At 47.3% G+C, this 25,326-nt stretch overlaps 45 non-coding genes and 32 pseudogenes across 45 annotated transcripts; all 77 read left to right on the forward strand.

Annotated features, from left to right (window-relative positions):
- The first annotated feature begins 5 nt into the window (after nucleotides 1-5).
- LOC140383163 (5S ribosomal RNA) lies at nucleotides 6-124 on the forward strand. Its single transcript, XR_011932202.1, has one exon. It is a non-coding gene; the product is annotated as a 5S ribosomal RNA (ribosomal RNA).
- Nucleotides 125-292: 168 nt separating this feature from the next.
- Nucleotides 293-411, forward strand: LOC140382689 (5S ribosomal RNA; annotated as a pseudogene).
- Nucleotides 412-557: 146 nt separating this feature from the next.
- Nucleotides 558-676, forward strand: LOC140382911 (5S ribosomal RNA; annotated as a pseudogene).
- Nucleotides 677-822: 146 nt separating this feature from the next.
- LOC140383164 (5S ribosomal RNA) lies at nucleotides 823-941 on the forward strand. Its single transcript, XR_011932203.1, has one exon. It is a non-coding gene; the product is annotated as a 5S ribosomal RNA (ribosomal RNA).
- Nucleotides 942-1,099: 158 nt separating this feature from the next.
- Nucleotides 1,100-1,218, forward strand: LOC140382472 (5S ribosomal RNA). The gene has a single exon (XR_011931890.1). It is a non-coding gene; the product is annotated as a 5S ribosomal RNA (ribosomal RNA).
- A 146-nt stretch (nucleotides 1,219-1,364) lies between these two features.
- Nucleotides 1,365-1,483, forward strand: LOC140382912 (5S ribosomal RNA; annotated as a pseudogene).
- A 156-nt stretch (nucleotides 1,484-1,639) lies between these two features.
- On the forward strand, nucleotides 1,640-1,758 carry LOC140382690 (5S ribosomal RNA; annotated as a pseudogene).
- Nucleotides 1,759-1,904: 146 nt separating this feature from the next.
- Nucleotides 1,905-2,023, forward strand: LOC140382913 (5S ribosomal RNA; annotated as a pseudogene).
- Nucleotides 2,024-2,179: 156 nt separating this feature from the next.
- Nucleotides 2,180-2,298, forward strand: LOC140382915 (5S ribosomal RNA; annotated as a pseudogene).
- Nucleotides 2,299-2,455: 157 nt separating this feature from the next.
- On the forward strand, nucleotides 2,456-2,574 carry LOC140382531 (5S ribosomal RNA). The gene has a single exon (XR_011931943.1). It is a non-coding gene; the product is annotated as a 5S ribosomal RNA (ribosomal RNA).
- Nucleotides 2,575-2,730: 156 nt separating this feature from the next.
- Nucleotides 2,731-2,849, forward strand: LOC140382916 (5S ribosomal RNA; annotated as a pseudogene).
- A 146-nt stretch (nucleotides 2,850-2,995) lies between these two features.
- LOC140383165 (5S ribosomal RNA) lies at nucleotides 2,996-3,114 on the forward strand. The gene has a single exon (XR_011932204.1). It is a non-coding gene; the product is annotated as a 5S ribosomal RNA (ribosomal RNA).
- Nucleotides 3,115-3,282: 168 nt separating this feature from the next.
- Nucleotides 3,283-3,401, forward strand: LOC140382691 (5S ribosomal RNA; annotated as a pseudogene).
- A 146-nt stretch (nucleotides 3,402-3,547) lies between these two features.
- Nucleotides 3,548-3,666, forward strand: LOC140382917 (5S ribosomal RNA; annotated as a pseudogene).
- Nucleotides 3,667-3,812: 146 nt separating this feature from the next.
- On the forward strand, nucleotides 3,813-3,931 carry LOC140383167 (5S ribosomal RNA). The gene has a single exon (XR_011932206.1). It is a non-coding gene; the product is annotated as a 5S ribosomal RNA (ribosomal RNA).
- Nucleotides 3,932-4,077: 146 nt separating this feature from the next.
- LOC140383169 (5S ribosomal RNA) lies at nucleotides 4,078-4,196 on the forward strand. Its single transcript, XR_011932207.1, has one exon. It is a non-coding gene; the product is annotated as a 5S ribosomal RNA (ribosomal RNA).
- Nucleotides 4,197-4,352: 156 nt separating this feature from the next.
- On the forward strand, nucleotides 4,353-4,471 carry LOC140382919 (5S ribosomal RNA; annotated as a pseudogene).
- A 146-nt stretch (nucleotides 4,472-4,617) lies between these two features.
- Nucleotides 4,618-4,736, forward strand: LOC140383170 (5S ribosomal RNA). Its single transcript, XR_011932208.1, has one exon. It is a non-coding gene; the product is annotated as a 5S ribosomal RNA (ribosomal RNA).
- A 168-nt stretch (nucleotides 4,737-4,904) lies between these two features.
- On the forward strand, nucleotides 4,905-5,023 carry LOC140382692 (5S ribosomal RNA; annotated as a pseudogene).
- Nucleotides 5,024-5,169: 146 nt separating this feature from the next.
- Nucleotides 5,170-5,288, forward strand: LOC140382920 (5S ribosomal RNA; annotated as a pseudogene).
- Nucleotides 5,289-5,444: 156 nt separating this feature from the next.
- LOC140382921 (5S ribosomal RNA) lies at nucleotides 5,445-5,563 on the forward strand (annotated as a pseudogene).
- A 158-nt stretch (nucleotides 5,564-5,721) lies between these two features.
- On the forward strand, nucleotides 5,722-5,840 carry LOC140382532 (5S ribosomal RNA). The gene has a single exon (XR_011931944.1). It is a non-coding gene; the product is annotated as a 5S ribosomal RNA (ribosomal RNA).
- Nucleotides 5,841-5,996: 156 nt separating this feature from the next.
- LOC140382922 (5S ribosomal RNA) lies at nucleotides 5,997-6,115 on the forward strand (annotated as a pseudogene).
- Nucleotides 6,116-6,261: 146 nt separating this feature from the next.
- Nucleotides 6,262-6,380, forward strand: LOC140383171 (5S ribosomal RNA). The gene has a single exon (XR_011932209.1). It is a non-coding gene; the product is annotated as a 5S ribosomal RNA (ribosomal RNA).
- Nucleotides 6,381-6,548: 168 nt separating this feature from the next.
- LOC140382693 (5S ribosomal RNA) lies at nucleotides 6,549-6,667 on the forward strand (annotated as a pseudogene).
- A 146-nt stretch (nucleotides 6,668-6,813) lies between these two features.
- On the forward strand, nucleotides 6,814-6,932 carry LOC140382923 (5S ribosomal RNA; annotated as a pseudogene).
- Nucleotides 6,933-7,078: 146 nt separating this feature from the next.
- LOC140383172 (5S ribosomal RNA) lies at nucleotides 7,079-7,197 on the forward strand. The gene has a single exon (XR_011932210.1). It is a non-coding gene; the product is annotated as a 5S ribosomal RNA (ribosomal RNA).
- Nucleotides 7,198-7,343: 146 nt separating this feature from the next.
- On the forward strand, nucleotides 7,344-7,462 carry LOC140383174 (5S ribosomal RNA). The gene has a single exon (XR_011932212.1). It is a non-coding gene; the product is annotated as a 5S ribosomal RNA (ribosomal RNA).
- A 156-nt stretch (nucleotides 7,463-7,618) lies between these two features.
- LOC140382924 (5S ribosomal RNA) lies at nucleotides 7,619-7,737 on the forward strand (annotated as a pseudogene).
- Nucleotides 7,738-7,883: 146 nt separating this feature from the next.
- On the forward strand, nucleotides 7,884-8,002 carry LOC140383175 (5S ribosomal RNA). Its single transcript, XR_011932213.1, has one exon. It is a non-coding gene; the product is annotated as a 5S ribosomal RNA (ribosomal RNA).
- Nucleotides 8,003-8,170: 168 nt separating this feature from the next.
- Nucleotides 8,171-8,289, forward strand: LOC140383026 (5S ribosomal RNA; annotated as a pseudogene).
- A 146-nt stretch (nucleotides 8,290-8,435) lies between these two features.
- On the forward strand, nucleotides 8,436-8,554 carry LOC140382926 (5S ribosomal RNA; annotated as a pseudogene).
- Nucleotides 8,555-8,700: 146 nt separating this feature from the next.
- Nucleotides 8,701-8,819, forward strand: LOC140383176 (5S ribosomal RNA). Its single transcript, XR_011932214.1, has one exon. It is a non-coding gene; the product is annotated as a 5S ribosomal RNA (ribosomal RNA).
- A 146-nt stretch (nucleotides 8,820-8,965) lies between these two features.
- On the forward strand, nucleotides 8,966-9,084 carry LOC140383177 (5S ribosomal RNA). Its single transcript, XR_011932215.1, has one exon. It is a non-coding gene; the product is annotated as a 5S ribosomal RNA (ribosomal RNA).
- A 146-nt stretch (nucleotides 9,085-9,230) lies between these two features.
- On the forward strand, nucleotides 9,231-9,349 carry LOC140383178 (5S ribosomal RNA). Its single transcript, XR_011932216.1, has one exon. It is a non-coding gene; the product is annotated as a 5S ribosomal RNA (ribosomal RNA).
- A 156-nt stretch (nucleotides 9,350-9,505) lies between these two features.
- On the forward strand, nucleotides 9,506-9,624 carry LOC140382927 (5S ribosomal RNA; annotated as a pseudogene).
- A 146-nt stretch (nucleotides 9,625-9,770) lies between these two features.
- Nucleotides 9,771-9,889, forward strand: LOC140383180 (5S ribosomal RNA). Its single transcript, XR_011932217.1, has one exon. It is a non-coding gene; the product is annotated as a 5S ribosomal RNA (ribosomal RNA).
- Nucleotides 9,890-10,057: 168 nt separating this feature from the next.
- On the forward strand, nucleotides 10,058-10,176 carry LOC140383027 (5S ribosomal RNA; annotated as a pseudogene).
- A 146-nt stretch (nucleotides 10,177-10,322) lies between these two features.
- Nucleotides 10,323-10,441, forward strand: LOC140382928 (5S ribosomal RNA; annotated as a pseudogene).
- A 146-nt stretch (nucleotides 10,442-10,587) lies between these two features.
- Nucleotides 10,588-10,706, forward strand: LOC140383181 (5S ribosomal RNA). The gene has a single exon (XR_011932218.1). It is a non-coding gene; the product is annotated as a 5S ribosomal RNA (ribosomal RNA).
- A 146-nt stretch (nucleotides 10,707-10,852) lies between these two features.
- On the forward strand, nucleotides 10,853-10,971 carry LOC140382929 (5S ribosomal RNA; annotated as a pseudogene).
- A 146-nt stretch (nucleotides 10,972-11,117) lies between these two features.
- Nucleotides 11,118-11,236, forward strand: LOC140383182 (5S ribosomal RNA). Its single transcript, XR_011932219.1, has one exon. It is a non-coding gene; the product is annotated as a 5S ribosomal RNA (ribosomal RNA).
- A 146-nt stretch (nucleotides 11,237-11,382) lies between these two features.
- On the forward strand, nucleotides 11,383-11,501 carry LOC140383183 (5S ribosomal RNA). Its single transcript, XR_011932220.1, has one exon. It is a non-coding gene; the product is annotated as a 5S ribosomal RNA (ribosomal RNA).
- A 146-nt stretch (nucleotides 11,502-11,647) lies between these two features.
- LOC140383184 (5S ribosomal RNA) lies at nucleotides 11,648-11,766 on the forward strand. Its single transcript, XR_011932221.1, has one exon. It is a non-coding gene; the product is annotated as a 5S ribosomal RNA (ribosomal RNA).
- A 158-nt stretch (nucleotides 11,767-11,924) lies between these two features.
- LOC140382843 (5S ribosomal RNA) lies at nucleotides 11,925-12,043 on the forward strand (annotated as a pseudogene).
- Nucleotides 12,044-12,189: 146 nt separating this feature from the next.
- On the forward strand, nucleotides 12,190-12,308 carry LOC140382931 (5S ribosomal RNA; annotated as a pseudogene).
- Nucleotides 12,309-12,454: 146 nt separating this feature from the next.
- On the forward strand, nucleotides 12,455-12,573 carry LOC140383186 (5S ribosomal RNA). The gene has a single exon (XR_011932223.1). It is a non-coding gene; the product is annotated as a 5S ribosomal RNA (ribosomal RNA).
- Nucleotides 12,574-12,729: 156 nt separating this feature from the next.
- On the forward strand, nucleotides 12,730-12,848 carry LOC140382534 (5S ribosomal RNA). Its single transcript, XR_011931946.1, has one exon. It is a non-coding gene; the product is annotated as a 5S ribosomal RNA (ribosomal RNA).
- A 146-nt stretch (nucleotides 12,849-12,994) lies between these two features.
- Nucleotides 12,995-13,113, forward strand: LOC140383187 (5S ribosomal RNA). Its single transcript, XR_011932224.1, has one exon. It is a non-coding gene; the product is annotated as a 5S ribosomal RNA (ribosomal RNA).
- Nucleotides 13,114-13,270: 157 nt separating this feature from the next.
- LOC140382535 (5S ribosomal RNA) lies at nucleotides 13,271-13,389 on the forward strand. Its single transcript, XR_011931947.1, has one exon. It is a non-coding gene; the product is annotated as a 5S ribosomal RNA (ribosomal RNA).
- A 146-nt stretch (nucleotides 13,390-13,535) lies between these two features.
- LOC140382209 (5S ribosomal RNA) lies at nucleotides 13,536-13,654 on the forward strand. The gene has a single exon (XR_011931652.1). It is a non-coding gene; the product is annotated as a 5S ribosomal RNA (ribosomal RNA).
- A 167-nt stretch (nucleotides 13,655-13,821) lies between these two features.
- LOC140383028 (5S ribosomal RNA) lies at nucleotides 13,822-13,940 on the forward strand (annotated as a pseudogene).
- A 146-nt stretch (nucleotides 13,941-14,086) lies between these two features.
- LOC140382932 (5S ribosomal RNA) lies at nucleotides 14,087-14,205 on the forward strand (annotated as a pseudogene).
- Nucleotides 14,206-14,351: 146 nt separating this feature from the next.
- LOC140383188 (5S ribosomal RNA) lies at nucleotides 14,352-14,470 on the forward strand. The gene has a single exon (XR_011932225.1). It is a non-coding gene; the product is annotated as a 5S ribosomal RNA (ribosomal RNA).
- Nucleotides 14,471-14,616: 146 nt separating this feature from the next.
- LOC140383189 (5S ribosomal RNA) lies at nucleotides 14,617-14,735 on the forward strand. Its single transcript, XR_011932226.1, has one exon. It is a non-coding gene; the product is annotated as a 5S ribosomal RNA (ribosomal RNA).
- Nucleotides 14,736-14,881: 146 nt separating this feature from the next.
- LOC140383191 (5S ribosomal RNA) lies at nucleotides 14,882-15,000 on the forward strand. Its single transcript, XR_011932227.1, has one exon. It is a non-coding gene; the product is annotated as a 5S ribosomal RNA (ribosomal RNA).
- Nucleotides 15,001-15,158: 158 nt separating this feature from the next.
- Nucleotides 15,159-15,277, forward strand: LOC140382845 (5S ribosomal RNA; annotated as a pseudogene).
- A 146-nt stretch (nucleotides 15,278-15,423) lies between these two features.
- LOC140382933 (5S ribosomal RNA) lies at nucleotides 15,424-15,542 on the forward strand (annotated as a pseudogene).
- A 146-nt stretch (nucleotides 15,543-15,688) lies between these two features.
- On the forward strand, nucleotides 15,689-15,807 carry LOC140383192 (5S ribosomal RNA). The gene has a single exon (XR_011932228.1). It is a non-coding gene; the product is annotated as a 5S ribosomal RNA (ribosomal RNA).
- Nucleotides 15,808-15,964: 157 nt separating this feature from the next.
- On the forward strand, nucleotides 15,965-16,083 carry LOC140382536 (5S ribosomal RNA). The gene has a single exon (XR_011931948.1). It is a non-coding gene; the product is annotated as a 5S ribosomal RNA (ribosomal RNA).
- A 146-nt stretch (nucleotides 16,084-16,229) lies between these two features.
- Nucleotides 16,230-16,348, forward strand: LOC140383193 (5S ribosomal RNA). Its single transcript, XR_011932229.1, has one exon. It is a non-coding gene; the product is annotated as a 5S ribosomal RNA (ribosomal RNA).
- Nucleotides 16,349-16,514: 166 nt separating this feature from the next.
- LOC140383030 (5S ribosomal RNA) lies at nucleotides 16,515-16,633 on the forward strand (annotated as a pseudogene).
- A 146-nt stretch (nucleotides 16,634-16,779) lies between these two features.
- Nucleotides 16,780-16,898, forward strand: LOC140382918 (5S ribosomal RNA). Its single transcript, XR_011932078.1, has one exon. It is a non-coding gene; the product is annotated as a 5S ribosomal RNA (ribosomal RNA).
- A 146-nt stretch (nucleotides 16,899-17,044) lies between these two features.
- On the forward strand, nucleotides 17,045-17,163 carry LOC140383194 (5S ribosomal RNA). The gene has a single exon (XR_011932230.1). It is a non-coding gene; the product is annotated as a 5S ribosomal RNA (ribosomal RNA).
- A 146-nt stretch (nucleotides 17,164-17,309) lies between these two features.
- On the forward strand, nucleotides 17,310-17,428 carry LOC140383195 (5S ribosomal RNA). The gene has a single exon (XR_011932231.1). It is a non-coding gene; the product is annotated as a 5S ribosomal RNA (ribosomal RNA).
- Nucleotides 17,429-17,574: 146 nt separating this feature from the next.
- LOC140382483 (5S ribosomal RNA) lies at nucleotides 17,575-17,693 on the forward strand. The gene has a single exon (XR_011931900.1). It is a non-coding gene; the product is annotated as a 5S ribosomal RNA (ribosomal RNA).
- Nucleotides 17,694-17,839: 146 nt separating this feature from the next.
- Nucleotides 17,840-17,958, forward strand: LOC140383196 (5S ribosomal RNA). Its single transcript, XR_011932232.1, has one exon. It is a non-coding gene; the product is annotated as a 5S ribosomal RNA (ribosomal RNA).
- A 146-nt stretch (nucleotides 17,959-18,104) lies between these two features.
- Nucleotides 18,105-18,223, forward strand: LOC140382537 (5S ribosomal RNA). Its single transcript, XR_011931949.1, has one exon. It is a non-coding gene; the product is annotated as a 5S ribosomal RNA (ribosomal RNA).
- A 146-nt stretch (nucleotides 18,224-18,369) lies between these two features.
- Nucleotides 18,370-18,488, forward strand: LOC140383198 (5S ribosomal RNA). Its single transcript, XR_011932234.1, has one exon. It is a non-coding gene; the product is annotated as a 5S ribosomal RNA (ribosomal RNA).
- A 167-nt stretch (nucleotides 18,489-18,655) lies between these two features.
- Nucleotides 18,656-18,774, forward strand: LOC140382538 (5S ribosomal RNA). Its single transcript, XR_011931950.1, has one exon. It is a non-coding gene; the product is annotated as a 5S ribosomal RNA (ribosomal RNA).
- Nucleotides 18,775-18,920: 146 nt separating this feature from the next.
- LOC140383199 (5S ribosomal RNA) lies at nucleotides 18,921-19,039 on the forward strand. The gene has a single exon (XR_011932235.1). It is a non-coding gene; the product is annotated as a 5S ribosomal RNA (ribosomal RNA).
- Nucleotides 19,040-19,197: 158 nt separating this feature from the next.
- Nucleotides 19,198-19,316, forward strand: LOC140382934 (5S ribosomal RNA; annotated as a pseudogene).
- Nucleotides 19,317-19,462: 146 nt separating this feature from the next.
- Nucleotides 19,463-19,581, forward strand: LOC140383200 (5S ribosomal RNA). The gene has a single exon (XR_011932236.1). It is a non-coding gene; the product is annotated as a 5S ribosomal RNA (ribosomal RNA).
- A 157-nt stretch (nucleotides 19,582-19,738) lies between these two features.
- LOC140382206 (5S ribosomal RNA) lies at nucleotides 19,739-19,857 on the forward strand. The gene has a single exon (XR_011931650.1). It is a non-coding gene; the product is annotated as a 5S ribosomal RNA (ribosomal RNA).
- Nucleotides 19,858-20,003: 146 nt separating this feature from the next.
- Nucleotides 20,004-20,122, forward strand: LOC140383202 (5S ribosomal RNA). The gene has a single exon (XR_011932237.1). It is a non-coding gene; the product is annotated as a 5S ribosomal RNA (ribosomal RNA).
- Nucleotides 20,123-20,279: 157 nt separating this feature from the next.
- Nucleotides 20,280-20,398, forward strand: LOC140382935 (5S ribosomal RNA; annotated as a pseudogene).
- Nucleotides 20,399-20,544: 146 nt separating this feature from the next.
- Nucleotides 20,545-20,663, forward strand: LOC140382539 (5S ribosomal RNA). Its single transcript, XR_011931951.1, has one exon. It is a non-coding gene; the product is annotated as a 5S ribosomal RNA (ribosomal RNA).
- The last annotated feature ends 4,663 nt before the right edge of the window (nucleotides 20,664-25,326 follow it).

Raw genomic sequence — 25,326 nt, forward strand, 5'->3', positions numbered from 1 at the left:
ATTTCGCTCACGGCCATACCACCCTGGACCAGCCCGATCTCGTCTGATCTCGGAAGCCAAGCAGGGTTGGGCCTGGTTAGTACTTGGATGGGAGACCGCCTGGGAATACCAGGTGCTGTGAGCATTTTCACACTTTTTCACCTGTCAAAAAAAAAAAAAAAAAAATAAAAAGAAGTTTTTCATTGAGATATCCCAATTTTGACCGAGCAAGTGGCGTGAAGGTACTCTTCACGAAAAGACAGTGTTTGATGCAAAAAAAGCCATTTATACGAGTTTTGACCTGGAACATTTCGCTCACGGCCATACCACCCTGGAACAGCCCGATCTCGTTTGATCTCGGAAGCCAAGCGGGGTTGGGCCTTGTTAGTACTTGGATGGAACACCGCCTGGGAATACCAGGTGCTGTGAGCATTTTCACACTTTTTCACCCGTCAAAAAAAAAAAAAGAAGTTTTTCATTGAGATATCCCAATTTTGACCGAGCAAGTGGCGTGAAGGTACTCTTCACGAAAAGACAGTGTTTGATATAAAAAAGGCCGTTTTGACCTGGAACATTTCGCTCACGGCCATACCACCCTGGACCAGCCCGATCTCGTTTGATCTCGGAAGCCAAGCGGGGTTGGGCCTTGTTAGTACTTGGATGGAACACCGCCTGGGAATACCAGGTGCTGTGAGCATTTTCACACTTTTTCACCCGTCAAAAAAAAAAAAAGAAGTTTTTCATTGAGATATCCCAATTTTGACCGAGCAAGTGGCGTGAAGGTACTCTTCACGAAAAGACAGTGTTTGATATAAAAAAGGCCGTTTTGACCTGGAACATTTCGCTCACGGCCATACCACCCTGGACCAGCCCGATCTCGTCTGATCTCGGAAGCCAAGCAGGGTTGGGCCTGGTTAGTACTTGGATGGGAGACCGCCTGGGAATACCAGGTGCTGTGAGCATTTTCACACTTTTTCACCTGTCAAAAAAAAAAAAAAAAAAAAAAAAAGAAGTTTTTCATTGAGATATCCCAATTTTGACCGAGCAAGTGGCGTGAAGGTACTCTTCACGAAAAGACAGTGTTTGATATAAAAAAGGCCGTTTTGACCTGGAACATTTCGCTCACGGCCATACCACCCTGGACCAGCCCGATCTCGTCTGATCTCGGAAGCCAAGCAGGGTTGGGCCTGGTTAGTACTTGGATGGAACACCGCCTGGGAATACCAGGTGCTGTGAGCATTTTCACACTTTTTCACCCGTCAAAAAAAAAAAAAGAAGTTTTTCATTGAGATATCCCAATTTTGACCGAGCAAGTGGCGTGAAGGTACTCTTCACGAAAAGACAGTGTTTGATATAAAAAAGGCCGTTTTGACCTGGAACATTTCGCTCACGGCCATACCACCCTGGACCAGCCCGATCTCGTTTGATCTCGGAAGCCAAGCGGGGTTGGGCCTTGTTAGTACTTGGATGGAACACCGCCTGGGAATACCAGGTGCTGTGAGCATTTTCACACTTTTTCACCCGTCAAAAAAAAAAAAAGAAGTTTTTCATTGAGATATCCCAATTTTGACCGAGCAAGTGGCGTGAAGGTACTCTTCACGAAAAGACAGTGTTTGATGCAAAAAAAGCCATTTATACGAGTTTTGACCTGGAACATTTCGCTCACGGCCATACCACCCTGGAACAGCCCGATCTCGTTTGATCTCGGAAGCCAAGCGGGGTTGGGCCTTGTTAGTACTTGGATGGAACACCGCCTGGGAATACCAGGTGCTGTGAGCATTTTCACACTTTTTCACCCGTCAAAAAAAAAAAAAGAAGTTTTTCATTGAGATATCCCAATTTTGACCGAGCAAGTGGCGTGAAGGTACTCTTCACGAAAAGACAGTGTTTGATATAAAAAAGGCCGTTTTGACCTGGAACATTTCGCTCACGGCCATACCACCCTGGACCAGCCCGATCTCGTTTGATCTCGGAAGCCAAGCGGGGTTGGGCCTTGTTAGTACTTGGATGGAACACCGCCTGGGAATACCAGGTGCTGTGAGCATTTTCACACTTTTTCACCCGTCAAAAAAAAAAAAAGAAGTTTTTCATTGAGATATCCCAATTTTGACCGAGCAAGTGGCGTGAAGGTACTCTTCACGAAAAGACAGTGTTTGATGCAAAAAAAGCCATTTATACGAGTTTTGACCTGGAACATTTCGCTCACGGCCATACCACCCTGGACCAGCCCGATCTCGTTTGATCTCGGAAGCCAAGCGGGGTTGGGCCTTGTTAGTACTTGGATGGAACACCGCCTGGGAATACCAGGTGCTGTGAGCATTTTCACACTTTTTCACCTGTCAAAAAAAAAAAAAAAAAAAAAAAAGAAGTTTTTCATTGAGATATCCCAATTTTGACCGAGCAAGTGGCGTGAAGGTACTCTTCACGAAAAGACAGTGTTTGATATAAAAAAGGCCGTTTTGACCTGGAACATTTCGCTCACGGCCATACCACCCTGGACCAGCCCGATCTCGTTTGATCTCGGAAGCCAAGCGGGGTTGGGCCTTGTTAGTACTTGGATGGGAGACCGCCTGGGAATACCAGGTGCTGTGAGCATTTTCACACTTTTTCACCCGTCAAAAAAAAAAAAAGAAGTTTTTCATTGAGATATCCCAATTTTGACCGAGCAAGTGGCGTGAAGGTACTCTTCACGAAAAGACAGTGTTTGATGCAAAAAAAGCCATTTATACGAGTTTTGACCTGGAACATTTCGCTCACGGCCATACCACCCTGGACCAGCCCGATCTCGTTTGATCTCGGAAGCCAAGCGGGGTTGGGCCTTGTTAGTACTTGGATGGAACACCGCCTGGGAATACCAGGTGCTGTGAGCATTTTCACACTTTTTCACCCGTCAAAAAAAAAAAAAGAAGTTTTTCATTGAGATATCCCAATTTTGACCGAGCAAGTGGCGTGAAGGTACTCTTCACGAAAAGACAGTGTTTGATATAAAAAAGGCCGTTTTGACCTGGAACATTTCGCTCACGGCCATACCACCCTGGACCAGCCCGATCTCGTCTGATCTCGGAAGCCAAGCAGGGTTGGGCCTGGTTAGTACTTGGATGGGAGACCGCCTGGGAATACCAGGTGCTGTGAGCATTTTCACACTTTTTCACCTGTCAAAAAAAAATAAAAAAAAATAAAAAGAAGTTTTTCATTGAGATATCCCAATTTTGACCGAGCAAGTGGCGTGAAGGTACTCTTCACGAAAAGACAGTGTTTGATGCAAAAAAAGCCATTTATACGAGTTTTGACCTGGAACATTTCGCTCACGGCCATACCACCCTGGAACAGCCCGATCTCGTTTGATCTCGGAAGCCAAGCGGGGTTGGGCCTTGTTAGTACTTGGATGGAACACCGCCTGGGAATACCAGGTGCTGTGAGCATTTTCACACTTTTTCACCCGTCAAAAAAAAAAAAAGAAGTTTTTCATTGAGATATCCCAATTTTGACCGAGCAAGTGGCGTGAAGGTACTCTTCACGAAAAGACAGTGTTTGATATAAAAAAGGCCGTTTTGACCTGGAACATTTCGCTCACGGCCATACCACCCTGGACCAGCCCGATCTCGTTTGATCTCGGAAGCCAAGCGGGGTTGGGCCTTGTTAGTACTTGGATGGAACACCGCCTGGGAATACCAGGTGCTGTGAGCATTTTCACACTTTTTCACCCGTCAAAAAAAAAAAAAGAAGTTTTTCATTGAGATATCCCAATTTTGACCGAGCAAGTGGCGTGAAGGTACTCTTCACGAAAAGACAGTGTTTGATATAAAAAAGGCCGTTTTGACCTGGAACATTTCGCTCACGGCCATACCACCCTGGACCAGCCCGATCTCGTCTGATCTCGGAAGCCAAGCAGGGTTGGGCCTGGTTAGTACTTGGATGGGAGACCGCCTGGGAATACCAGGTGCTGTGAGCATTTTCACACTTTTTCACCCGTCAAAAAAAAAAAAAGAAGTTTTTCATTGAGATATCCCAATTTTGACCGAGCAAGTGGCGTGAAGGTACTCTTCACGAAAAGACAGTGTTTGATATAAAAAAGGCCGTTTTGACCTGGAACATTTCGCTCACGGCCATACCACCCTGGACCAGCCCGATCTCGTCTGATCTCGGAAGCCAAGCAGGGTTGGGCCTGGTTAGTACTTGGATGGGAGACCGCCTGGGAATACCAGGTGCTGTGAGCATTTTCACACTTTTTCACCCGTCAAAAAAAAAAAAAGAAGTTTTTCATTGAGATATCCCAATTTTGACCGAGCAAGTGGCGTGAAGGTACTCTTCACGAAAAGACAGTGTTTGATGCAAAAAAAGCCATTTATACGAGTTTTGACCTGGAACATTTCGCTCACGGCCATACCACCCTGGACCAGCCCGATCTCGTTTGATCTCGGAAGCCAAGCGGGGTTGGGCCTTGTTAGTACTTGGATGGAACACCGCCTGGGAATACCAGGTGCTGTGAGCATTTTCACACTTTTTCACCCGTCAAAAAAAAAAAAAGAAGTTTTTCATTGAGATATCCCAATTTTGACCGAGCAAGTGGCGTGAAGGTACTCTTCACGAAAAGACAGTGTTTGATATAAAAAAGGCCGTTTTGACCTGGAACATTTCGCTCACGGCCATACCACCCTGGACCAGCCCGATCTCGTCTGATCTCGGAAGCCAAGCAGGGTTGGGCCTGGTTAGTACTTGGATGGGAGACCGCCTGGGAATACCAGGTGCTGTGAGCATTTTCACACTTTTTCACCTGTCAAAAAAAAATAAAAAAAAATAAAAAGAAGTTTTTCATTGAGATATCCCAATTTTGACCGAGCAAGTGGCGTGAAGGTACTCTTCACGAAAAGACAGTGTTTGATGCAAAAAAAGCCATTTATACGAGTTTTGACCTGGAACATTTCGCTCACGGCCATACCACCCTGGAACAGCCCGATCTCGTTTGATCTCGGAAGCCAAGCGGGGTTGGGCCTTGTTAGTACTTGGATGGAACACCGCCTGGGAATACCAGGTGCTGTGAGCATTTTCACACTTTTTCACCCGTCAAAAAAAAAAAAAGAAGTTTTTCATTGAGATATCCCAATTTTGACCGAGCAAGTGGCGTGAAGGTACTCTTCACGAAAAGACAGTGTTTGATATAAAAAAGGCCGTTTTGACCTGGAACATTTCGCTCACGGCCATACCACCCTGGACCAGCCCGATCTCGTTTGATCTCGGAAGCCAAGCGGGGTTGGGCCTTGTTAGTACTTGGATGGAACACCGCCTGGGAATACCAGGTGCTGTGAGCATTTTCACACTTTTTCACCCGTCAAAAAAAAAAAAAGAAGTTTTTCATTGAGATATCCCAATTTTGACCGAGCAAGTGGCGTGAAGGTACTCTTCACGAAAAGACAGTGTTTGATGCAAAAAAAGCCATTTATACGAGTTTTGACCTGGAACATTTCGCTCACGGCCATACCACCCTGGACCAGCCCGATCTCGTTTGATCTCGGAAGCCAAGCGGGGTTGGGCCTTGTTAGTACTTGGATGGAACACCGCCTGGGAATACCAGGTGCTGTGAGCATTTTCACACTTTTTCACCTGTCAAAAAAAAAAAAAAAAAAAAAAAAAGAAGTTTTTCATTGAGATATCCCAATTTTGACCGAGCAAGTGGCGTGAAGGTACTCTTCACGAAAAGACAGTGTTTGATATAAAAAAGGCCGTTTTGACCTGGAACATTTCGCTCACGGCCATACCACCCTGGACCAGCCCGATCTCGTTTGATCTCGGAAGCCAAGCGGGGTTGGGCCTTGTTAGTACTTGGATGGGAGACCGCCTGGGAATACCAGGTGCTGTGAGCATTTTCACACTTTTTCACCCGTCAAAAAAAAAAAAAGAAGTTTTTCATTGAGATATCCCAATTTTGACCGAGCAAGTGGCGTGAAGGTACTCTTCACGAAAAGACAGTGTTTGATGCAAAAAAAGCCATTTATACGAGTTTTGACCTGGAACATTTCGCTCACGGCCATACCACCCTGGACCAGCCCGATCTCGTTTGATCTCGGAAGCCAAGCGGGGTTGGGCCTTGTTAGTACTTGGATGGAACACCGCCTGGGAATACCAGGTGCTGTGAGCATTTTCACACTTTTTCACCCGTCAAAAAAAAAAAAAGAAGTTTTTCATTGAGATATCCCAATTTTGACCGAGCAAGTGGCGTGAAGGTACTCTTCACGAAAAGACAGTGTTTGATATAAAAAAGGCCGTTTTGACCTGGAACATTTCGCTCACGGCCATACCACCCTGGACCAGCCCGATCTCGTCTGATCTCGGAAGCCAAGCAGGGTTGGGCCTGGTTAGTACTTGGATGGGAGACCGCCTGGGAATACCAGGTGCTGTGAGCATTTTCACACTTTTTCACCTGTCAAAAAAAAATAAAAAAAAATAAAAAGAAGTTTTTCATTGAGATATCCCAATTTTGACCGAGCAAGTGGCGTGAAGGTACTCTTCACGAAAAGACAGTGTTTGATGCAAAAAAAGCCATTTATACGAGTTTTGACCTGGAACATTTCGCTCACGGCCATACCACCCTGGAACAGCCCGATCTCGTTTGATCTCGGAAGCCAAGCGGGGTTGGGCCTTGTTAGTACTTGGATGGAACACCGCCTGGGAATACCAGGTGCTGTGAGCATTTTCACACTTTTTCACCCGTCAAAAAAAAAAAAAGAAGTTTTTCATTGAGATATCCCAATTTTGACCGAGCAAGTGGCGTGAAGGTACTCTTCACGAAAAGACAGTGTTTGATATAAAAAAGGCCGTTTTGACCTGGAACATTTCGCTCACGGCCATACCACCCTGGACCAGCCCGATCTCGTTTGATCTCGGAAGCCAAGCGGGGTTGGGCCTTGTTAGTACTTGGATGGAACACCGCCTGGGAATACCAGGTGCTGTGAGCATTTTCACACTTTTTCACCCGTCAAAAAAAAAAAAAGAAGTTTTTCATTGAGATATCCCAATTTTGACCGAGCAAGTGGCGTGAAGGTACTCTTCACGAAAAGACAGTGTTTGATATAAAAAAGGCCGTTTTGACCTGGAACATTTCGCTCACGGCCATACCACCCTGGACCAGCCCGATCTCGTCTGATCTCGGAAGCCAAGCAGGGTTGGGCCTGGTTAGTACTTGGATGGGAGACCGCCTGGGAATACCAGGTGCTGTGAGCATTTTCACACTTTTTCACCCGTCAAAAAAAAAAAAAGAAGTTTTTCATTGAGATATCCCAATTTTGACCGAGCAAGTGGCGTGAAGGTACTCTTCACGAAAAGACAGTGTTTGATATAAAAAAGGCCGTTTTGACCTGGAACATTTCGCTCACGGCCATACCACCCTGGACCAGCCCGATCTCGTCTGATCTCGGAAGCCAAGCAGGGTTGGGCCTGGTTAGTACTTGGATGGGAGACCGCCTGGGAATACCAGGTGCTGTGAGCATTTTCACACTTTTTCACCCGTCAAAAAAAAAAAAAGAAGTTTTTCATTGAGATATCCCAATTTTGACCGAGCAAGTGGCGTGAAGGTACTCTTCACGAAAAGACAGTGTTTGATGCAAAAAAAGCCATTTATACGAGTTTTGACCTGGAACATTTCGCTCACGGCCATACCACCCTGGACCAGCCCGATCTCGTTTGATCTCGGAAGCCAAGCGGGGTTGGGCCTTGTTAGTACTTGGATGGAACACCGCCTGGGAATACCAGGTGCTGTGAGCATTTTCACACTTTTTCACCCGTCAAAAAAAAAAAAAGAAGTTTTTCATTGAGATATCCCAATTTTGACCGAGCAAGTGGCGTGAAGGTACTCTTCACGAAAAGACAGTGTTTGATATAAAAAAGGCCGTTTTGACCTGGAACATTTCGCTCACGGCCATACCACCCTGGACCAGCCCGATCTCGTCTGATCTCGGAAGCCAAGCAGGGTTGGGCCTGGTTAGTACTTGGATGGGAGACCGCCTGGGAATACCAGGTGCTGTGAGCATTTTCACACTTTTTCACCTGTCAAAAAAAAAAATAAAAAAAAAAAAAGAAGTTTTTCATTGAGATATCCCAATTTTGACCGAGCAAGTGGCGTGAAGGTACTCTTCACGAAAAGACAGTGTTTGATGCAAAAAAAGCCATTTATACGAGTTTTGACCTGGAACATTTCGCTCACGGCCATACCACCCTGGAACAGCCCGATCTCGTTTGATCTCGGAAGCCAAGCGGGGTTGGGCCTTGTTAGTACTTGGATAGAACACCGCCTGGGAATACCAGGTGCTGTGAGCATTTTCACACTTTTTCACCCGTCAAAAAAAAAAAAAGAAGTTTTTCATTGAGATATCCCAATTTTGACCGAGCAAGTGGCGTGAAGGTACTCTTCACGAAAAGACAGTGTTTGATATAAAAAAGGCCGTTTTGACCTGGAACATTTCGCTCACGGCCATACCACCCTGGACCAGCCCGATCTCGTTTGATCTCGGAAGCCAAGCGGGGTTGGGCCTTGTTAGTACTTGGATGGAACACCGCCTGGGAATACCAGGTGCTGTGAGCATTTTCACACTTTTTCACCCGTCAAAAAAAAAAAAAGAAGTTTTTCATTGAGATATCCCAATTTTGACCGAGCAAGTGGCGTGAAGGTACTCTTCACGAAAAGACAGTGTTTGATATAAAAAAGGCCGTTTTGACCTGGAACATTTCGCTCACGGCCATACCACCCTGGACCAGCCCGATCTCGTCTGATCTCGGAAGCCAAGCAGGGTTGGGCCTGGTTAGTACTTGGATGGGAGACCGCCTGGGAATACCAGGTGCTGTGAGCATTTTCACACTTTTTCACCCGTCAAAAAAAAAAAAAGAAGTTTTTCATTGAGATATCCCAATTTTGACCGAGCAAGTGGCGTGAAGGTACTCTTCACGAAAAGACAGTGTTTGATATAAAAAAGGCCGTTTTGACCTGGAACATTTCGCTCACGGCCATACCACCCTGGACCAGCCCGATCTCGTCTGATCTCGGAAGCCAAGCAGGGTTGGGCCTGGTTAGTACTTGGATGGGAGACCGCCTGGGAATACCAGGTGCTGTGAGCATTTTCACACTTTTTCACCCGTCAAAAAAAAAAAAAGAAGTTTTTCATTGAGATATCCCAATTTTGACCGAGCAAGTGGCGTGAAGGTACTCTTCACGAAAAGACAGTGTTTGATATAAAAAAGGCCGTTTTGACCTGGAACATTTCGCTCACGGCCATACCACCCTGGACCAGCCCGATCTCGTCTGATCTCGGAAGCCAAGCAGGGTTGGGCCTGGTTAGTACTTGGATGGGAGACCGCCTGGGAATACCAGGTGCTGTGAGCATTTTCACACTTTTTCACCCGTCAAAAAAAAAAAAAGAAGTTTTTCATTGAGATATCCCAATTTTGACCGAGCAAGTGGCGTGAAGGTACTCTTCACGAAAAGACAGTGTTTGATGCAAAAAAAGCCATTTATACGAGTTTTGACCTGGAACATTTCGCTCACGGCCATACCACCCTGGACCAGCCCGATCTCGTTTGATCTCGGAAGCCAAGCGGGGTTGGGCCTTGTTAGTACTTGGATGGAACACCGCCTGGGAATACCAGGTGCTGTGAGCATTTTCACACTTTTTCACCCGTCAAAAAAAAAAAAAGAAGTTTTTCATTGAGATATCCCAATTTTGACCGAGCAAGTGGCGTGAAGGTACTCTTCACGAAAAGACAGTGTTTGATATAAAAAAGGCCGTTTTGACCTGGAACATTTCGCTCACGGCCATACCACCCTGGACCAGCCCGATCTCGTCTGATCTCGGAAGCCAAGCAGGGTTGGGCCTGGTTAGTACTTGGATGGGAGACCGCCTGGGAATACCAGGTGCTGTGAGCATTTTCACACTTTTTCACCTGTCAAAAAAAAAAAAAAAAAAAAAAAAAGAAGTTTTTCATTGAGATATCCCAATTTTGACCGAGCAAGTGGCGTGAAGGTACTCTTCACGAAAAGACAGTGTTTGATGCAAAAAAAGCCATTTATACGAGTTTTGACCTGGAACATTTCGCTCACGGCCATACCACCCTGGAACAGCCCGATCTCGTTTGATCTCGGAAGCCAAGCGGGGTTGGGCCTTGTTAGTACTTGGATAGAACACCGCCTGGGAATACCAGGTGCTGTGAGCATTTTCACACTTTTTCACCCGTCAAAAAAAAAAAAAGAAGTTTTTCATTGAGATATCCCAATTTTGACCGAGCAAGTGGCGTGAAGGTACTCTTCACGAAAAGACAGTGTTTGATATAAAAAAGGCCGTTTTGACCTGGAACATTTCGCTCACGGCCATACCACCCTGGACCAGCCCGATCTCGTTTGATCTCGGAAGCCAAGCGGGGTTGGGCCTTGTTAGTACTTGGATGGAACACCGCCTGGGAATACCAGGTGCTGTGAGCATTTTCACACTTTTTCACCCGTCAAAAAAAAAAAAAGAAGTTTTTCATTGAGATATCCCAATTTTGACCGAGCAAGTGGCGTGAAGGTACTCTTCACGAAAAGACAGTGTTTGATATAAAAAAGGCCGTTTTGACCTGGAACATTTCGCTCACGGCCATACCACCCTGGACCAGCCCGATCTCGTCTGATCTCGGAAGCCAAGCAGGGTTGGGCCTGGTTAGTACTTGGATGGGAGACCGCCTGGGAATACCAGGTGCTGTGAGCATTTTCACACTTTTTCACCCGTCAAAAAAAAAAAAAGAAGTTTTTCATTGAGATATCCCAATTTTGACCGAGCAAGTGGCGTGAAGGTACTCTTCACGAAAAGACAGTGTTTGATATAAAAAAGGCCGTTTTGACCTGGAACATTTCGCTCACGGCCATACCACCCTGGACCAGCCCGATCTCGTTTGATCTCGGAAGCCAAGCGGGGTTGGGCCTTGTTAGTACTTGGATGGAACACCGCCTGGGAATACCAGGTGCTGTGAGCATTTTCACACTTTTTCACCCGTCAAAAAAAAAAAAAGAAGTTTTTCATTGAGATATCCCAATTTTGACCGAGCAAGTGGCGTGAAGGTACTCTTCACGAAAAGACAGTGTTTGATATAAAAAAGGCCGTTTTGACCTGGAACATTTCGCTCACGGCCATACCACCCTGGACCAGCCCGATCTCGTCTGATCTCGGAAGCCAAGCAGGGTTGGGCCTGGTTAGTACTTGGATGGGAGACCGCCTGGGAATACCAGGTGCTGTGAGCATTTTCACACTTTTTCACCCGTCAAAAAAAAAAAAAGAAGTTTTTCATTGAGATATCCCAATTTTGACCGAGCAAGTGGCGTGAAGGTACTCTTCACGAAAAGACAGTGTTTGATATAAAAAAGGCCGTTTTGACCTGGAACATTTCGCTCACGGCCATACCACCCTGGACCAGCCCGATCTCGTCTGATCTCGGAAGCCAAGCAGGGTTGGGCCTGGTTAGTACTTGGATGGGAGACCGCCTGGGAATACCAGGTGCTGTGAGCATTTTCACACTTTTTCACCCGTCAAAAAAAAAAAAAGAAGTTTTTCATTGAGATATCCCAATTTTGACCGAGCAAGTGGCGTGAAGGTACTCTTCACGAAAAGACAGTGTTTGATATAAAAAAGGCCGTTTTGACCTGGAACATTTCGCTCACGGCCATACCACCCTGGACCAGCCCGATCTCGTCTGATCTCGGAAGCCAAGCAGGGTTGGGCCTGGTTAGTACTTGGATGGGAGACCGCCTGGGAATACCAGGTGCTGTGAGCATTTTCACACTTTTTCACCTGTCAAAAAAAAAAAAAAAAAAAAAAAAAGAAGTTTTTCATTGAGATATCCCAATTTTGACCGAGCAAGTGGCGTGAAGGTACTCTTCACGAAAAGACAGTGTTTGATATAAAAAAGGCCGTTTTGACCTGGAACATTTCGCTCACGGCCATACCACCCTGGACCAGCCCGATCTCGTCTGATCTCGGAAGCCAAGCGGGGTTGGGCCTTGTTAGTACTTGGATGGAACACCGCCTGGGAATACCAGGTGCTGTGAGCATTTTCACACTTTTTCACCCGTCAAAAAAAAAAAAAGAAGTTTTTCATTGAGATATCCCAATTTTGACCGAGCAAGTGGCGTGAAGGTACTCTTCACGAAAAGACAGTGTTTGATATAAAAAAGGCCGTTTTGACCTGGAACATTTCGCTCACGGCCATACCACCCTGGACCAGCCCGATCTCGTTTGATCTCGGAAGCCAAGCGGGGTTGGGCCTTGTTAGTACTTGGATGGAACACCGCCTGGGAATACCAGGTGCTGTGAGCATTTTCACACTTTTTCACCCGTCAAAAAAAAAAAAAGAAGTTTTTCATTGAGATATCCCAATTTTGACCGAGCAAGTGGCGTGAAGGTACTCTTCACGAAAAGACAGTGTTTGATATAAAAAAGGCCGTTTTGACCTGGAACATTTCGCTCACGGCCATACCACCCTGGACCAGCCCGATCTCGTCTGATCTCGGAAGCCAAGCAGGGTTGGGCCTGGTTAGTACTTGGATGGGAGACCGCCTGGGAATACCAGGTGCTGTGAGCATTTTCACACTTTTTCACCTGTCAAAAAAAAAAAAAAAAAAAAAAAGAAGTTTTTCATTGAGATATCCCAATTTTGACCGAGCAAGTGGCGTGAAGGTACTCTTCACGAAAAGACAGTGTTTGATATAAAAAAGGCCGTTTTGACCTGGAACATTTCGCTCACGGCCATACCACCCTGGACCAGCCCGATCTCGTTTGATCTCGGAAGCCAAGCGGGGTTGGGCCTTGTTAGTACTTGGATGGGAGACCGCCTGGGAATACCAGGTGCTGTGAGCATTTTCACACTTTTTCACCCGTCAAAAAAAAAAAAAGAAGTTTTTCATTGAGATATCCCAATTTTGACCGAGCAAGTGGCGTGAAGGTACTCTTCACGAAAAGACAGTGTTTGATATAAAAAAGGCCGTTTTGACCTGGAACATTTCGCTCACGGCCATACCACCCTGGACCAGCCCGATCTCGTCTGATCTCGGAAGCCAAGCAGGGTTGGGCCTGGTTAGTACTTGGATGGGAGACCGCCTGGGAATACCAGGTGCTGTGAGCATTTTCACACTTTTTCACCTGTCAAAAAAAAAAAAAAAAAAAAAAAAGAAGTTTTTCATTGAGATATCCCAATTTTGACCGAGCAAGTGGCGTGAAGGTACTCTTCACGAAAAGACAGTGTTTGATATAAAAAAGGCCGTTTTGACCTGGAACATTTCGCTCACGGCCATACCACCCTGGACCAGCCCGATCTCGTTTGATCTCGGAAGCCAAGCGGGGTTGGGCCTTGTTAGTACTTGGATGGGAGACCGCCTGGGAATACCAGGTGCTGTGAGCATTTTCACACTTTTTCACCCGTCAAAAAAAAAAAAAGAAGTTTTTCATTGAGATATCCCAATTTTGACCGAGCAAGTGGCGTGAAGGTACTCTTCACGAAAAGACAGTGTTTGATATAAAAAAGGCCGTTTTGACCTGGAACATTTCGCTCACGGCCATACCACCCTGGACCAGCCCGATCTCGTCTGATCTCGGAAGCCAAGCAGGGTTGGACCTGGTTAGTACTTGGATGGGAGACCGCCTGGGAATACCAGGTGCTGTGAGCATTTTCACACTTTTTCACCTGTCAAAAAAAAAAAAAAAAAAAAAAAAGAAGTTTTTCATTGAGATATCCCAATTTTGACCGAGCAAGTGGCGTGAAGGTACTCTTCACGAAAAGACAGTGTTTGATGCAAAAAAAGCCATTTATACGAGTTTTGACCTGGAACATTTCGCTCACGGCCATACCACCCTGGACCAGCCCGATCTCGTTTGATCTCGGAGGCCAAGCGGGGTTGGGCCTTGTTAGTACTTGGATGGAACACCGCCTGGGAATACCAGGTGCTGTGAGCATTTTCACACTTTTTCACCCGTCAAAAAAAAAAAAAGAAGTTTTTCATTGAGATATCCCAATTTTGACCGAGCAAGTGGCGTGAAGGTACTCTTCACGAAAAGACAGTGTTTGATATAAAAAAGGCCGTTTTGACCTGGAACATTTCGCTCACGGCCATACCACCCTGGACCAGCCCGATCTCGTTTGATCTCGGAAGCCAAGCGGGGTTGGGCCTTGTTAGTACTTGGATGGAACACCGCCTGGGAATACCAGGTGCTGTGAGCATTTTCACACTTTTTCACCCGTCAAAAAAAAAAAAAGAAGTTTTTCATTGAGATATCCCAATTTTGACCGAGCAAGTGGCGTGAAGGTACTCTTCACGAAAAGACAGTGTTTGATATAAAAAAGGCCGTTTTGACCTGGAACATTTCGCTCACGGCCATACCACCCTGGACCAGCCCGATCTCGTCTGATCTCGGAAGCCAAGCAGGGTTGGGCCTGGTTAGTACTTGGATGGGAGACCGCCTGGGAATACCAGGTGCTGTGAGCATTTTCACACTTTTTCACCCGTCAAAAAAAAAAAAAGAAGTTTTTCATTGAGATATCCCAATTTTGACCGAGCAAGTGGCGTGAAGGTACTCTTCACGAAAAGACAGTGTTTGATATAAAAAAGGCCGTTTTGACCTGGAACATTTCGCTCACGGCCATACCACCCTGGACCAGCCCGATCTCGTCTGATCTCGGAAGCCAAGCAGGGTTGGGCCTGGTTAGTACTTGGATGGGAGACCGCCTGGGAATACCAGGTGCTGTGAGCATTTTCACACTTTTTCACCCGTCAAAAAAAAAAAAAGAAGTTTTTCATTGAGATATCCCAATTTTGACCGAGCAAGTGGCGTGAAGGTACTCTTCACGAAAAGACAGTGTTTGATATAAAAAAGGCCGTTTTGACCTGGAACATTTCGCTCACGGCCATACCACCCTGGACCAGCCCGATCTCGTCTGATCTCGGAAGCCAAGCAGGGTTGGGCCTGGTTAGTACTTGGATGGGAGACCGCCTGGGAATACCAGGTGCTGTGAGCATTTTCACACTTTTTCACCTGTCAAAAAAAAAAAAAAAAAAAAAAAAAGAAGTTTTTCATTGAGATATCCCAATTTTGACCGAGCAAGTGGCGTGAAGGTACTCTTCACGAAAAGACAGTGTTTGATATAAAAAAGGCCGTTTTGACCTGGAACATTTCGCTCACGGCCATACCACCCTGGACCAGCCCGATCTCGTCTGATCTCGGAAGCCAAGCGGGGTTGGGCCTTGTTAGTACTTGGATGGAACACCGCCTGGGAATACCAGGTGCTGTGAGCATTTTCACACTTTTTCACCCGTCAAAAAAAAAAAAAGAAGTTTTTCATTGAGATATCCCAATTTTGACCGAGCAAGTGGCGTGAAGGTACTCTTCACGAAAAGACAGTGTTTGATATAAAAAAGGCCGTTTTGACCTGGAACATTTCGCTCACGGCCATACCACCCTGGACCAGCCCGATCTCGTTTGATCTCGGAAGCCAAGCGGGGTTGGGCCTTGTTAGTACTTGGATGGAACACCGCCTGGGAATACCAGGTGCTGTGAGCATTTTCACACTTTTTCACCCGTCAAAAAAAAAAAAAGAAGTTTTTCATTGAGATATCCCAATTTTGACCGAGCAAGTGGCGTGAAGGTACTCTTCACGAAAAGACAGTGTTTGATATAAAAAAGGCCGTTTTGACCTGGAACATTTCGCTCACGGCCATACCACCCTGGACCAGCCCGATCTCGTCTGATCTCGGAAGCCAAGCAGGGTTGGGCCTGGTTAGTACTTGGATGGGAGACCGCCTGGGAATACCAGGTGCTGTGAGCATTTTCACACTTTTTCACCTGTCAAAAAAAAAAAAAAAAAAAAAAAAGAAGTTTTTCATTGAGATATCCCAATTTTGACCGAGCAAGTGGCGTGAAGGTACTCTTCACGAAAAGACAGTGTTTGATATAAAAAAGGCCGTTTTGACCTGGAACATTTCGCTCACGGCCATACCACCCTGGACCAGCCCGATCTCGTTTGATCTCGGAAGCCAAGCGGGGTTGGGCCTTGTTAGTACTTGGATGGGAGACCGCCTGGGAATACCAGGTGCTGTGAGCATTTTCACACTTTTTCACCCGTCAAAAAAAAAAAAAGAAGTTTTTCATTGAGATATCCCAATTTTGACCGAGCAAGTGGCGTGAAGGTACTCTTCACGAAAAGACAGTGTTTGATATAAAAAAGGCCGTTTTGACCTGGAACATTTCGCTCACGGCCATACCACCCTGGACCAGCCCGATCTCGTCTGATCTCGGAAGCCAAGCAGGGTTGGGCCTGGTTAGTACTTGGATGGGAGACCGCCTGGGAATACCAGGTGCTGTGAGCATTTTCACACTTTTTCACCTGTCAAAAAAAAAAAAAAAAAAAAAAAGAAGTTTTTCATTGAGATATCCCAATTTTGACCGAGCAAGTGGCGTGAAGGTACTCTTCACGAAAAGACAGTGTTTGATGCAAAAAAAGCCATTTATACGAGTTTTGACCTGGAACATTTCGCTCACGGCCATACCACCCTGGACCAGCCCGATCTCGTTTGATCTCGGAGGCCAAGCGGGGTTGGGCCTTGTTAGTACTTGGATGGAACACCGCCTGGGAATACCAGGTGCTGTGAGCATTTTCACACTTTTTCACCCGTCAAAAAAAAAAAAAGAAGTTTTTCATTGAGATATCCCAATTTTGACCGAGCAAGTGGCGTGAAGGTACTCTTCACGAAAAGACAGTGTTTGATATAAAAAAGGCCGTTTTGACCTGGAACATTTCGCTCACGGCCATACCACCCTGGACCAGCCCGATCTCGTCTGATCTCGGAAGCCAAGCAGGGTTGGGCCTGGTTAGTACTTGGATGGGAGACCTCCTGGGAATACCAGGTGCTGTGAGCATTTTCACACTTTTTCACCTGTCAAAAAAAAAAAAAGAAGTTTTTCATTGAGATATCCCAATTTTGACCGAGCAAGTGGCGTGAAGGTACTCTTCACGAAAAGACAGTGTTTGATATAAAAAAGGCCGTTTTGACCTGGAACATTTCGCTCACGGCCATACCACCCTGGACCAGCCCGATCTCGTCTGATCTCGGAAGCCAAGCAGGGTTGGGCCTGGTTAGTACTTGGATGGGAGACCGCCTGGGAATACCAGGTGCTGTGAGCATTTTCACACTTTTTCACCCGTCAAAAAAAAAAAAAGAAGTTTTTCATTGAGATATCCCAATTTTGACCGAGCAAGTGGCGTGAAGGTACTCTTCACGAAAAGACAGTGTTTGATATAAAAAAGGCCGTTTTGACCTGGAACATTTCGCTCACGGCCATACCACCCTGGACCAGCCCGATCTCGTCTGATCTCGGAAGCCAAGCAGGGTTGGGCCTGGTTAGTACTTGGATGGGAGACCGCCTGGGAATACCAGGTGCTGTGAGCATTTTCACACTTTTTCACCCGTCAAAAAAAAAAAAAGAAGTTTTTCATTGAGATATCCCAATTTTGACCGAGCAAGTGGCGTGAAGGTACTCTTCACGAAAAGACAGTGTTTGATATAAAAAAGGCCGTTTTGACCTGGAACATTTCGCTCACGGCCATACCACCCTGGACCAGCCCGATCTCGTCTGATCTCGGAAGCCAAGCGGGGTTGGGCCTTGTTAGTACTTGGATGGGAGACCGCCTGGGAATACCAGGTGCTGTGAGCATTTTCACACTTTTTCACCCGTCAAAAAAAAAAAAAGAAGTTTTTCATTGAGATATCCCAATTTTGACCGAGCAAGTGGCGTGAAGGTACTCTTCACGAAAAGACAGTGTTTGATATAAAAAAGGCCGTTTTGACCTGGAACATTTCGCTCACGGCCATACCACCCTGGACCAGCCCGATCTCGTCTGATCTCGGAAGCCAAGCAGGGTTGGGCCTGGTTAGTACTTGGATGGGAGACCGCCTGGGAATACCAGGTGCTGTGAGCATTTTCACACTTTTTCACCCGTCAAAAAAAAAAAAAGAAGTTTTTCATTGAGATATCCCAATTTTGACCGAGCAAGTGGCGTGAAGGTACTCTTCACGAAAAGACAGTGTTTGATATAAAAAAGGCCGTTTTGACCTGGAACATTTCGCTCACGGCCATACCACCCTGGACCAGCCCGATCTCGTTTGATCTCGGAAGCCAAGCGGGGTTGGGCCTTGTTAGTACTTGGATGGGAGACCGCCTGGGAATACCAGGTGCTGTGAGCATTTTCACACTTTTTCACCCGTCAAAAAAAAAAAAAGAAGTTTTTCATTGAGATATCCCAATTTTGACCGAGCAAGTGGCGTGAAGGTACTCTTCACGAAAAGACAGTGTTTGATATAAAAAAGGCCGTTTTGACCTGGAACATTTCGCTCACGGCCATACCACCCTGGACCAGCCCGATCTCGTCTGATCTCGGAAGCCAAGCAGGGTTGGGCCTGGTTAGTACTTGGATGGGAGACCGCCTGGGAATACCAGGTGCTGTGAGCATTTTCACACTTTTTCACCTGTCAAAAAAAAAAAAAAAAAAAAAAAAGAAGTTTTTCATTGAGATATCCCAATTTTGACCGAGCAAGTGGCGTGAAGGTACTCTTCACGAAAAGACAGTGTTTGATGCAAAAAAAGCCATTTATACGAGTTTTGACCTGGAACATTTCGCTCACGGCCATACCACCCTGGACCAGCCCGATCTCGTTTGATCTCGGAAGCCAAGCGGGGTTGGGCCTTGTTAGTACTTGGATGGGAGACCGCCTGGGAATACCAGGTGCTGTGAGCATTTTCACACTTTTTCACCCGTCAAAAAAAAAAAAAGAAGTTTTTCATTGAGATATCCCAATTTTGACCGAGCAAGTGGCGTGAAGGTACTCTTCACGAAAAGACAGTGTTTGATATAAAAAAGGCCGTTTTGACCTGGAACATTTCGCTCACGGCCATACCACCCTGGACCAGCCCGATCTCGTCTGATCTCGGAAGCCAAGCAGGGTTGGGCCTGGTTAGTACTTGGATGGGAGACCGCCTGGGAATACCAGGTGCTGTGAGCATTTTCACACTTTTTCACCTGTCAAAAAAAAAAAAAAAAAAAAAAAAAGAAGTTTTTCATTGAGATATCCCAGTTTTGACCGAGCAAGTGGCGTGAAGGTACTCTTCACGAAAAGACAGTGTTTGATATAAAAAAGGCCGTTTTGACCTGGAACATTTCGCTCACGGCCATACCACCCTGGACCAGCCCGATCTCGTTTGATCTCGGAAGCCAAGCGGGGTTGGGCCTTGTTAGTACTTGGATGGAACACCGCCTGGGAATACCAGGTGCTGTGAGCATTTTCACACTTTTTCACCCGTCAAAAAAAAAAAAAGAAGTTTTTCATTGAGATATCCCAATTTTGACCGAGCAAGTGGCGTGAAGGTACTCTTCACGAAAAGACAGTGTTTGATATAAAAAAGGCCGTTTTGACCTGGAACATTTCGCTCACGGCCATACCACCCTGGACCAGCCCGATCTCGTCTGATCTCGGAAGCCAAGCAGGGTTGGGCCTGGTTAGTACTTGGATGGGAGACCGCCTGGGAATACCAGGTGCTGTGAGCATTTTCACACTTTTTCACCTGTCAAAAAAAAAAAAAAAAAAAAAAAAGAAGTTTTTCATTGAGATATCCCAATTTTGACCGAGCAAGTGGCGTGAAGGTACTCTTCACGAAAAGACAGTGTTTGATATAAAAAAGGCCGTTTTGACCTGGAACATTTCGCTCACGGCCATACCACCCTGGACCAGCCCGATCTCGTTTGATCTCGGAAGCCAAGCGGGGTTGGGCCTGGTTAGTACTTGGATGGGAGACCGCCTGGGAATACCAGGTGCTGTGAGCATTTTCACACTTTTTCACCCGTCAAAAAAAAAAAAAGAAGTTTTTCATTGAGATATCCCAATTTTGACCGAGCAAGTGGCGTGAAGGTACTCTTCACGAAAAGACAGTGTTTGATATAAAAAAGGCCGTTTTGACCTGGAACATTTCGCTCACGGCCATACCACCCTGGACCAGCCCGATCTCGTCTGATCTCGGAAGCCAAGCAGGGTTGGGCCTGGTTAGTACTTGGATGGGAGACCGCCTGGGAATACCAGGTGCTGTGAGCATTTTCACACTTTTTCACCTGTCAAAAAAAAAAAAAAAAAAAAAAAAGAAGTTTTTCATTGAGATATCCCAATTTTGATCGAGCAAGTGGCGTGAAGGTACTCTTCACGAAAAGACAGTGTTTGATATAAAAAAGGCCGTTTTGACCTGGAACATTTCGCTCACGGCCATACCACCCTGGACCAGCCCGATCTCGTTTGATCTCGGAAGCCAAGCGGGGTTGGGCCTTGTTAGTACTTGGATGGAACACCGCCTGGGAATACCAGGTGCTGTGAGCATTTTCACACTTTTTCACCCGTCAAAAAAAAAAAAAGAAGTTTTTCATTGAGATATCCCAATTTTGACCGAGCAAGTGGCGTGAAGGTACTCTTCACGAAAAGACAGTGTTTGATATAAAAAAGGCCGTTTTGACCTGGAACATTTCGCTCACGGCCATACCACCCTGGACCAGCCCGATCTCGTTTGATCTCGGAAGCCAAGCGGGGTTGGGCCTTGTTAGTACTTGGATGGGAGACCGCCTGGGAATACCAGGTGCTGTGAGCATTTTCACACTTTTTCACCCGTCAAAAAAAAAAAAAGAAGTTTTTCATTGAGATATCCCAATTTTGACCGAGCAAGTGGCGTGAAGGTACTCTTCACGAAAAGACAGTGTTTGATATAAAAAAGGCCGTTTTGACCTGGAACATTTCGCTCACGGCCATACCACCCTGGACCAGCCCCTTTGCAATCAGTGCAGGTGCGTGCAATTTGTGGTGTGCTGCATGGTCTGGAGCTGGAGGTTTGGGAGTTTTTTTTGAGTTTTTAATCGTTATTTTGGTCATTTTCATTTACTTTTTTCAGTTCTTTTGTTTGTTCCCCTCCCAGTAAACTTACTGGGAGGTGGATTTTTTGTTTTTTGTGAGCATGGCTCAAAGGACGGACAACACGGCATCGGACACTGGAATGGACACGACAAAGGCAAGACAAAGTTTGAAAGAATCTGTAAATAATAGAAAGAACGAAGAAAGAAGAATGAAATTTATGAAAGAACTCACTGTGGTGTTGGAGTTGACGGAGGGAGCACAAATCACGCCACTTGCATTCTTAAAAGCGACACAGGAGGTGTGCGGCTCCATAGTAGCATGCAGACTCATCTCGAAGGACAAATATGAAGTAACCGTCAGTACCACCAAAGCGAAGGAGCGGCTCCTGGACGGGTACTGCATTGGAGGAGTCAGGGTTCACGCCCGTGACATCTCGGTGGATGAGCTGGTCGTGTCCTTCATGGGGCTGCCGGCTTATATCGAGGACGAGGAGATCCTGGCCAAGCTCTACGCCTGGGGGGTCTCTGCGGTCTCCGAGGTGAGGAGGAGAATGTGGCCGGGGACGAACGTGGCGGACGGCACCAGGTTTGTACGGGTAAGGTTCACGGACACGGTGCAGTCCTTACCGTATTCTGTCAGGTTTGACACCGCGGGGGGCCCCGAGTACTTCAGGGTAATACACGACAGGCAGGTGCGGGTGTGTAGGGGGTGTCTCCAGCCTGGCCATATTCTGAGGGAGTGCCCTGACTTTCTGTGCCGCAACTGCGGGAGCCAGGGGCATTACGCGCGCGAGTGCGTCGCGCAGCGGGCCCCGAAGTGCAGAGAGTGCCGCATGTTCCGCCACTTATGTCCGTGTGGTGCGGGTGACAGAGAGGAGGACAGAGGGGAGGACAGAGGGGAGGACAGGGAGGACGCCATTGGAGGAGAGAGCAGTGACGTGGCCCAGAACGTGCCCGCAACTGCTCTCTCCGAAGTAGAGGAGTTTTTGGAGGAGGAGGCTGTGGAGGAGTCAGGGGAGCCAGAGGTGTCTGGCTCCTCTTGCTCCTCTGACTCCTCAGACGAGGAGGCGTCCGTCGCACTGGAGATGGTGCTCGGCTCAGCGCTGGCGTCTGGGAAGGTGGGAGCAGGACAAACTGCTCCTCCTGACCAGAGGGAGGGGACTCGTGAGGGTCCAACTCCTAAGCCCGTGGAGGAAGAGGCTGAACCCGGGAGGAGGATGGGTGCGGGACAGGCCCCGCATCTTACCTCCAAAGGGGGGGACATCACCACAGGGCTGGGTGATGATCCCAAGCTCCAGTCGGACGGTGGTAAGAGGGGACAGGTGGAGAAGAAGGATAAGAAAGGGGCAAGACGCAGGAAGCAGGTGGCAGGAGACGGAGAGGGCGCTGCTGCTGAGAGCGGCTCTGCCTCCTCCGTTCCAACCACTTCAAAAGCGCCAGCAGAAAGCTCCATCAACCCACCATCCTCCACACGCAGCTCTGCCCCACGAGGTGAGCTCGAGACTGTTTTTAATGATGACTTCATGGATTTCTCCACCCGTGAAGTCAGAAAAAGAGTGTGGCAGTCGGATGCGACGGGCGCCAAAAAGAAGTCTAAATAAAAGATGGGTTACATCCTCCAAGGTCTCCTCTTAATGGCGTTCTCCTTGTCCTCTTGGAACGCAGGCGGCCTGCGGAGCCCAGTGCGGATGCAGAGCGCGTTACACTTTTCCAAGTGGGACGTGCTCTGCATCCAAGAAACGCACTGGGATGTCAGCCACGCGCAACAAGTGCGGAGCATGGGAGTGGGCTCTGTATTTTGGGCCCTGGGCACGGCGTGCTCGCGCGGTGTGGCCACGGTGGTGAGGCCTGGTGTCTTAGGCCAACCCACCCTGGTACACGCCGACCCAGAGGGCTCCTTCCTGGTCCTGGACTTCACGGACACAGTGAAGTTCAGACTAATTAACATCTACGCCCCGAACAATGATGGTCTGAGGAGGCAATTCTTCAAAAAAATATTTCGCTTTGCGAACGACAATACAATCATAATCGGTGACTTTAATACAACACTTTGCAAGACAGACATCGGCATTAACAACTCTTTTAAAAACAGCACTGCCAGGACAGCCCTGTTGGAAGAAGCCGCCAGCAGGAACCTGACGGAGGTGTGGCGGTTCGTCCACCCCTTCCTGAAGGATTTCTCCAGGCGGCAGGTCGTCCAGGGCGTCCTGAAGCAGTCCCGCATTGACCTCTGTTTTGCCTCCTCAGACCTGGCACAGAGAGTCAGTGGTGCTTCCTACAAGTGGTCAGGCTTGAGTGATCACTCCACTTTAGATATTTATTTTGGGTTAGTTTCATCACCGAGGAATGGAGGACTGTGGGTCCTAAACAGCTCCATCCTCGGTGATGAAACTTTTTGTAGGAAAATGGACTTTTTGTTTGATGTATTTGACATGGAGCTGGAGCTGATCGACAGCGTGGTCGATTGGTGGCCGACGGCAAAAACACGCATTAAAAAGCTCTGTGTCAATTACAGCAAACACAAGGCGTGGCTGTCGACCAGGAGGGAGACCGCTCTCCGCCAGCGCCTGCAGGTCCTGGACCAGGGCGCAGCTTCCACCACTGGCCCTGTGGATCCAGAGTACCTGGTGGTGCGCGCTGAGCTGGAGCAGCTGGAGGTAAGTAGGTGTCAGGGTGCAATTTTGAGGGCAAAAGCCAGACACACAGTCGAAGGAGAACGCTCGACAGCGTTCTTCTTCGGCTGTGAGAAGGTTACACAGGGAAAGATGCACATAGATAAGTTGATAGATAAGACAGGTAAGATTGTTTCCGAGGTAAGTGAGGTTTTAGAGACAGCGCAGGATTTCTATAGTAGGCTTTTTAGTTCAGACGGAGTGGCAGAGCAGGCTTTAGACCAGGCTGTAGGTGCTCTGGAGCGCACACTGAGCAGGGAGGATAGGGAGCTGTGCGACGCGCCTCTGTCTCTCATGGAGATAGAGGCTGCAGTCAAGAGTTTAAATACAGGGAAAAGCCCCGGAGAGGACGGACTAACCTGTGAGTTTTTCAAGCGTTTCGCTTCCAGGTTAGCTCCGATCCTACTCCTATTATATCAGGATTTTGAGAGTGAGAGTAGAGTTGGCGATGGTTTTGCGATGAGTGTCGTCACTCTGCTTTTTAAGAAGGGCGACAGGAGCAGCCTCGCCAACTACAGGCCCATTAGCCTTTTGAACGTAGACTATAAAATTTTAGCAAAGGTATTAGCAGGTAGGTTAAAGCGTGTGATTGGATCCGTCATACACCCCTCGCAGGCCTACAGCGTCCCCGGGAGGGACATCTCAGACACAGTTTTGTCTCTGAGATATCTCCTTCGGCAGATGCACGCGACCGGTGGTATTCACGTTAGTGTAGACTTTAACAAGGCGTTCGACAGAGTTGAGCATTCGTTCCTCTGGACTGTATTAGGTAAGTTAGGTTTCGGCGAACGGTTTGTTAATTGGCTACAGCTCATCTATTCCTTTGCGGTCAGTAAGGTCAAAGTCAACGGGTTTCTAACTGACTCTTTCCCCTTAAAAAGATCAGTCAGGCAGGGCTGTCCCCTCTCGTCGCTCCTCTACAGCATCGCCGCTGAGCCTTTGGCGGCCATGTTGAGGGCGGACGCGGCGGTGAGGGGACTGACCACGCCTGCGGGTAGGGAAGTCAAAATTTTTCAGTACGCAGATGACACGAATCTGATCCTCCGAGACGTGGAGAGCCTGAACGCCTCTCTCCACGTGCTCAATGTTTACGGCCTCGCTTCAGGGGCCAAAATCAATTTCGATAAAACCACGGTTAAATTTTGCGGCAGCGTCACGCCTGTTCCTCTCGCTGTCCAGCTCCGGGAGGCGGGGGACTCCTACAAGGTCCTCGGCGTCCCCCTGGGCAGAGACGAGGAGGCGTGTCGTACTGCACTTTGGTCGCCTTTGTGCGAGAAAATTACAGCGCGCTTGAATTTTTGGAGACGTCGTAATCTGACATTAAAAGGTAAAGTCTTAGTTGTAAATTCTTTGTGCATGTCCATGTTGAACCATGCACTCTCCGTGTACGGCCTGCCGGGGGTCTATGCTAACAAATTAAGGTTAGTGATAAACCACTTTTTGTGGAATCGTGAGAGGGGCTTTATTGCACATAAGGTTATGATAGGTGAGTACGATCAGGGAGGTTTAAAGTTAGCAGATTTAGAGTTAAGGAAGAAGGCCTTCAGGCTGAAAACAATTCGGAAATTTCTAGACGTTGAGGTAGATGCTCCATGGAAGGATTATATAGGTGAGTTTGTTAATAGTCTAGGTAAGTTTGGTGTTTATAATTTGTGTTTGTTGCCCCCTGTTTCGGTCCTGGAGGGCCTCCCCCCCTTCGAGAGGGAACTCTTGGAGGCGTGGAGGACTTTCA

The sequence above is a fragment of the Eucyclogobius newberryi genome, unplaced genomic scaffold, assembly GCF_026437365.1.
Source record: "Eucyclogobius newberryi isolate DKJ021-1_F unplaced genomic scaffold, fEucNew1.0.hap1 SCAF_50, whole genome shotgun sequence".
In the NCBI taxonomy this organism is placed as follows: domain Eukaryota; kingdom Metazoa; phylum Chordata; class Actinopteri; order Gobiiformes; family Gobiidae; genus Eucyclogobius; species Eucyclogobius newberryi.